Here is a 6,803-nt window from a genome sequence, read left to right as displayed (position 1 = left end):
TAGATATATATAGTATGATCCTGACAAATACAATGCTGTGGATGGGCGAGAAAATCCAACCATTGGCCTTCGAGCTTAGATCAAAGTGTAATATCTGTTCTGATGCTTCACCTTGGTCAATGTAGGAGAAACCCTTTATAGTGAGACAATTATTTGGACACTGCCAGAGTGCCCTCTTTTTGGGGGAGCTGGTTTTTCACCACATTAAAAAAACGGCCGTGTGTCTAATTTGCTTTCGTAGGGAAGCAAATAAATACCAAAGTGTAGTATCTGTTCTGATACAACACTTCAATTTTTTGTTCTCGGTTAATGGAGGAGAAATCCTTCACGACTGAAACAATTTTTATTTTTGTTCCTTCCCCCCACATTAAAAAAAAATCAACTTTGGTGTCTAACTCTGCCCTCGTGGGGGGGGGGGCGCAAGTAAATAGGAACGTTTCTATAGTATAATTGAATGAAAATATTTTTTTTTAGTTTTTTAGATCAAATTTTCAAATTAAGCGATTGCCATTGGTTAGTTTGGTGACAACTTCGTTTTCTTTTCCTTCTTTTCTTTTAAAAAGGATATGGAAGAGAGAGAGAGAGAGAGAGAGAGAGAGAGAGAGAGAGAGAGAGAGAGAGAGAGAGAGAGAGAGAGACTTCTAAACAGAAGGCGACATTCGAAAAACAAACGTCACTTTGGGATGTTTTTCTTCCGTATCTTTTTTTTATTATACCACTAAAACATAGGCTCTCCGAATTGTTGAATGCGTAGGTAGACCTTTCGTCGCGGACATTTTCTCATCACGTGAAAACAACAGAAATTCCGAAAAACGTAAATATATTTTTATTTTCTTTCATTCTTCTCTTTATTTTTATTGTATGTTAACCAATTTTCATTATTGACCAAATTAAAAACAGAAAAAACTTTGGTAAACTTGTGCCATTAAAACGCCCATTGTTGGAAGCGGGAGGGGGGGGGTCAAAACTTGATATTCTTGCGTGACACATTTTGGCGAAACTTGTGACGCCGTGTCGTTTTTCGCGATAAAATTTTTACCATTTCTTTTAGTAAACAACTTTCTATAGTTGCCCGGAGTTGTCCGGGAATCATTTTTACTTTTATTTTTGTTTCGCTTTTTTCTTTCTTTTCCCCCTCTTTTTTTTTCTTTTCTTTTCTTTGTTTTTTTAAAAAGGATTTTGAAAATTAAAAAAAAGCAGGTGCTTGTTAAGATAGAGTCGACAAATCGATTTTAAAAAAATGTTATTTTAAGCAAAAACAGTCGAAAATAGTAATATACTAAAAAATGACGAAAATTCATCGAGTAGAAGATTATTTATAGATAAAATTGCTTTTTACGCAAAATTAGAGAAAATTACATTTTCACGAGATGTAAACACCTTGAATATTGCGAATACAGGGGACATACTTATCTCCCTTTTCAATACCTTAATGGCATACTTTTTAAAGTCCATAGCAATGGACTTTTTTCTTTTTTTATTACTAAAAACACAATAGCAGTTGTTCTAATCAATGAATTTTTGTAATTTTGAGATATATTCCTATTTTCGACATGACAATCAAATAAGTACTGATGTTTGTGATTATTAAAAAATGATCAATCTGTCGCCTTTTATCTTAGCGAGCACCAAACAAGCGTGATTACTACGGAATCCTCTAATACGGAGAAGAATAGTCTTGCTTGCTTCAATTTTACGAAAGCGAGAGTCACGAGGCTGTACCATCACCCTACGCATTTTGTCCTGTCCTCACATTTCATGAGTGATATTTCTGACACAGGGGGAAGAATTGCTGCTTTCTGAATTGGCTGTTGGTGGCATGTAGATATTTTCAATCCACTCATAGTATTCATCGACATTCAGTTGTCAATTTATCCATCTCATTCAACCTTATACTTGAGTGATATTTAGCCAAGATTAGTGATGAATTATTATTATTATTATTATTATTATTATTATTATTATTATTATTGTTATTATTGTTATTATTGTTATTGTTATTATTATTATTATTATTATTATTATTATTATTATTATTATTATTATTATTATTATTATTATTTTACTTTATTTTTTTATACTCACTAGGAGTAGTCATAGAGGCCACCATTAAAGATTTCTCTTTGAGAACAGTTTGTGGCGTTCTCTGGAGTCTTGAGTGACAACAAGTCTCCCCAGACTTCCAGTACTCTCCACCTCTTTTGATAACATTTGCAAAAGAATTTGCGTTATCGCAACAGCCGCTTACCATTGATTTCTCGTTAGCACCAACCATTGGTCTTCACTGGAATTTGGGTGGCAATAAGCCTCCCCTGGGTCCCAGTCCTCTTTACACTCATCCAGCAGAGGTCTGGCTAGTGCTTTCTCTCCTAGGTCTTTCCATCCTCCTTGACCCTCCTCACTTATTTGATGTGACACAAGTTTATTGTGACACACACACAAAGGGGGGGGGGACAGATTACCTTACATTTATACAGTTTAAGTTTTCATAATTCCATGTGATGTTTCTTTGTGTTTTACTTCCGTACCATTTTCTGTATGTCCGGCTTGTGCCTGTAGCTCGTATGTGTTAGTCTCCGATTATAAAGGTTTCCTTAATATTTCAGTCGTATTCATTATTGTTATGCCTTGTATTTTCTCAGTCATCCCTCTGATTCCAATCTCTCCCATTCTTTTTACAAAGTTTTTCGATATTGTTCCTAGTATTCCTATTATTCCTATTATTATTATTATTATTATTATTATTATTATAATTATTATTATTATTATTATTATTATTAGTAGTAGTAGTAGTAGTAGTAGTAGTAGTAGTAGTAGTAGGACAGGGTGAAACGATAAAGTTGTCGCCTTTAAAAAAAGAACACTACAGTTTTATTTGAAAACTTTTATCGGAAAAATCAATTCAGGTAACTTGATTATGTAGTAGAGCTGACATCTATCCAATGTAGCCGCCTTCAGCCTCCATCACCGCCTCAATACAGGTCTGGAACTGGGAGCATGCTTTCTCTACAAGTGCTGGCAGTTGCTCGGCAAATACTCAAGAAATGGCAGCGATCAGGCTGGCTTTGGTGTTGTGGGAGGTCATGTTGGTGATGTTCTCGGCGTATGACCAAACGAAGTAGTCCAGCGGGTTCAGGTTGAGGGAGGAGGAGGAGGAGGGGGGGCAATGAGAGAAGGGTAGCACTCCTTCTGAAGCCAAGCCTGGGTCTCTTTGGACTTATGGGCCGGCGCTGAGTCCTGCTGCCATACCCAGGGTCTGCCAGCGGCCACATAATTGCACCAGGCGATCACCACACTCTTCAGCACATCCAGGTACATGTTGGTGTTGACTTTCAAGCCGACTTTGAAGATTTTAGGTGGCATGATGTGGCCCACACTTGAACACCAAAGACCATAACCGGAAACTTTGTTGAGCTGTACTCTCAAGCATTGAACCGTCCAGATTTGCATTTTGAGGGCGCTGGCAATGGTCCTGTTGTCATAACTTGGATCGGTAGAGAGCATGAGTTGTACAGTGGCACATCTCTGATCTCGCTTGTTGAACATTGTATCATTTTCAGACATGATAGAAGGCTCCTATTGCTATTGGAATTTGTACACAACTGGCCAACTAGTAGATGGTCTGCAACAAAAAAAAACAAATAGAGTTTTCAGCTAATTAGCAACTGACAAAAGTTATAGTTGGTTGGCTTAGAATTAGTGCCAAACGTCTAGAGTAAATGTGGAATCGTGGTTGGATACCATAATACTTAGTTTGCTGCACCTTATTATAACATACAAAATTTTAGCTAGATTGGCTCAGTAGTTTCCAAGAAAAAGTGTGACAGATAGAAAGACTAAGGGAAATGTAATTTACATTATTATTTTTTCTCACATCTGACAACAACTAGTGGTGTTCCCTGGAGTCTGGATAACAATAAGTCTCCCCAGATTTCCAGCATACTCTCCACCTCTTTGATAACCTTTGCGAATGACTTGTGTTATCGCAACAGCCGTTTACAGTTGACTTCTCACAGGCAATGACCATTGGTTTTCACTGGAATTTGGCTGGCAACAAGCCTCCTCAAGATCTCGGTCCTTTTCAGTGGAGGTCTGGTTAGTGTTTTCTCTCCTCTGTATTTCTATCCTACTTGATCTTTCATGACTATTTGGTGTGGTGCCAGTCTATGCCGGCACTTCAATTTCATTTAACAAAAAATAATAATGATATTGATAGTTGTAGTAAAAACATTGAAGCAACTTATTATAAAACAACTCATTATCCTCGAGTGGCCTTCGGGTCTTGATAAATGGTGACTCCTTTGTAAAAAATAAACAAATAATAATTTATAATGAGTAAAATCTTTGTTTGGATGGATGAATAATGCGGACAGAAATATGTCGGCAAGCTGAAATGCAAAATGTTCATTTCAACTTGCAGACATATTTCTGTTAATTTTGCGCATGCGCAAATTCATTCATAGTTTGAAGTGGTTTTATTTTAAATCTTTCTTATCCATCTGTCAGTAGTCGATAGCTCAAACGGCTGGAGTGCTAAATGTTTAGTTTTGATTCTAGCTGATGGCACTCAAGACATTTATTTTTTTTCTTAACTTTTGAAATCAGTACTCTATTTTAGGTACAATATAACATTCAATAGAGAATTGGCTCTGTAATAATAAATACGAAATCTGCATGAATTAAAATATGTTTAAGCGTACTTTACGACCGGGCAAGTCCCCCCACCCCACCCCACACACACACATACATACCGCTAGTCTCTTGATAAAAATGATTGGATGTAAATAATTTCCAAAACTTTCAATCTTTTAATGTATTGGGCATTTAAAACCAAAAATGTCTTTTCATTCAGTAGTCTAAATGCTTCAAAATTTCTTTCAAATTCCGAACGGTGTAGTAGCAAAACATTTTTTTTTTCTTTTAGCAAAAGATTAAAATGACTTACTTGTATGCGAAGAAACGGAAATGCATTCTGACGGATTTAATTTCGTAATTTCAAGAATCATTCACAAAAGTTATTAATTCTAGAAAAGTTCATTTCTTTCAGCAAATTTTTCTTCAGTGTGTGTGTGTGGGGTGGGGGTAAAGACTATGTACTAGGGCTTTACGATGCGAGTGAAACAGTCGCATATGCGAAAAAATTTTCAAAGTGGCAACTAGAAATAATGAAACGCTTATTTTTTGGCTATTGTGTTTTTATTTTACCGACAATCTTCCAAAGGTTTTTAATGAATGAAGAAATTCCTTTTCATTCATTTTTTTTTTTAAACGAGCAAAGTCAAATTATTTAAGCAATAAAAGTTTAAAAGAACAATATACTCTTTAAAAAAAAAACTAAAAAAAAAAAATCTGAAGAAATTCGAATGGTTGTATCTTAAAGTGTCAACATAAGATTCGAAATTAGAATTCAGAATTATGCTTATTTAAAAATACAGAAAAATGTTTGATTTACGTGCTCATCGCGGAACGAAGATGTCATATTCCAAAAATCACGTCGATTTGGCTAATAAATTTTCTACTTGGCTAGTAAACGAAAATATTTAGTTGTCAAAGATCAGTTAAAGATAAATTTGTTTGTGGAGGCGCTGTGTACTGACCCCAAAAGTGCTCAACATTATAAGTAAAGTAAAGGACTGAGGAATAAAAGCACCAACCAAACCTCCACTTGATCGATGCAGAGAGACTTAATGCCACTTGGAGAGACTCAATGCCACTTAAATTCCGTAGAAAACCAACAGTTGCTATCAGCCAGAACTCAAAGGTAAATGACTGTTGCGATAATGCAAAATGATGAGCAATGGTTATCAAAAGAGGTGGAGAGTGCTGCAAACAAGGGAGTACCACATGTTATTACCAGCAAGAACTCCTAGTGAGTAATTAAGATAAATTGGCACAACTTCTCTTCAAAGCCAAATAAATTGATACAAAATGAAAATGTATTTTGGTGCTTTTTCATTATTAGGGTGAAATTTGAAATTCGAAATATTGAATTTCAAGGAAAACCGATGCTATTTACTTAATTGGCATGTCACAGTAATGAACATATCAAAAAATTACAAAATGAAATGATGAGGTAGAAAATTATTTATTAATGAAAAAAGTTTTTGAAGACAGTTAGCAAAAATTGAGTTTTGCTAAAAAAAAAAAAAAATGAAACCAGAGGGTGTCAATCGAAACAAGGGAGTTATTTTTTTTTTTCTGAAAACCTAGGCCCATTTAGCAAAACTCAATTTTCACTAGTTGTCTTTGAAAACTGTTTTCATTAATAATTAATTTTCTAACTTAAGATTTTTGTTCCTTATAGGCGCTGGTTGAGTTTGAATAAAATAAAATATGTATTATATACGTTTTAGGCCAAAACAACGTATTATTACAAAGCAAACAGACATTTAAACAAAATAAATGTCTGTTCATTTTTTAATAATGCATTGCTTTGGCTTCAAACGTATATAATACATATTTTATTTTATTCAATTTTCTACCTTATCGTTTTTCGTAATTTTTGGATATGTTCAATTAAATGGATACCATTGGTTTTATTTGAAATTCAATATTTTGATTTTTGAATTTTACTCTAATAAAGAAGAAGCACTGCTATTTTTTTTTTTTTTAATATTCATCCATCAATGACCTTAAAATTAGGTTCAGTTCAAATCTTAGTATAAAGACATAGACTTTGTCAAATAATAATAATAATAATAATAATAAAATAAAAGCCATAAAGGGTCAAGGAGGACGGAAAGACTGAGGAAAGAAAATATTAACCAGATCGCTACTGGAGACTTTAGGTGAACTTATTCTCA

General features: G+C 34.5%; 1 protein-coding gene across 7 annotated transcripts in view; it reads left to right on the top strand.

Moving 5' to 3' along the window:
* The first annotated feature begins 604 nt into the window (after positions 1 to 604).
* Positions 605 to 6,803, top strand: part of LOC145248998 (uncharacterized) — a 119,490-nt gene continuing 113,291 nt past the window's right edge. For 4 of the 7 annotated variants that reach the window (XM_080110847.1, XM_080110849.1, XM_080110843.1 and 1 more), the window contains exon 1: positions 605 to 814. The gene's annotated coding sequence lies outside the window, so the exon portion shown is untranslated. The remainder of the gene's footprint in view (positions 815 to 6,803) is intronic. The other 3 variants (XM_080110844.1, XM_080110846.1, XM_080110848.1) reach the window with 2 other exon arrangements.

This window comes from Euprymna scolopes, chromosome 27 (assembly GCF_053919585.1).
Source record: "Euprymna scolopes isolate OS-2025 chromosome 27, ASM5391958v1, whole genome shotgun sequence".
Lineage (NCBI taxonomy): Eukaryota > Metazoa > Mollusca > Cephalopoda > Sepiida > Sepiolidae > Euprymna > Euprymna scolopes.
This window is presented reverse-complemented; position numbering and strand designations above follow the sequence as displayed.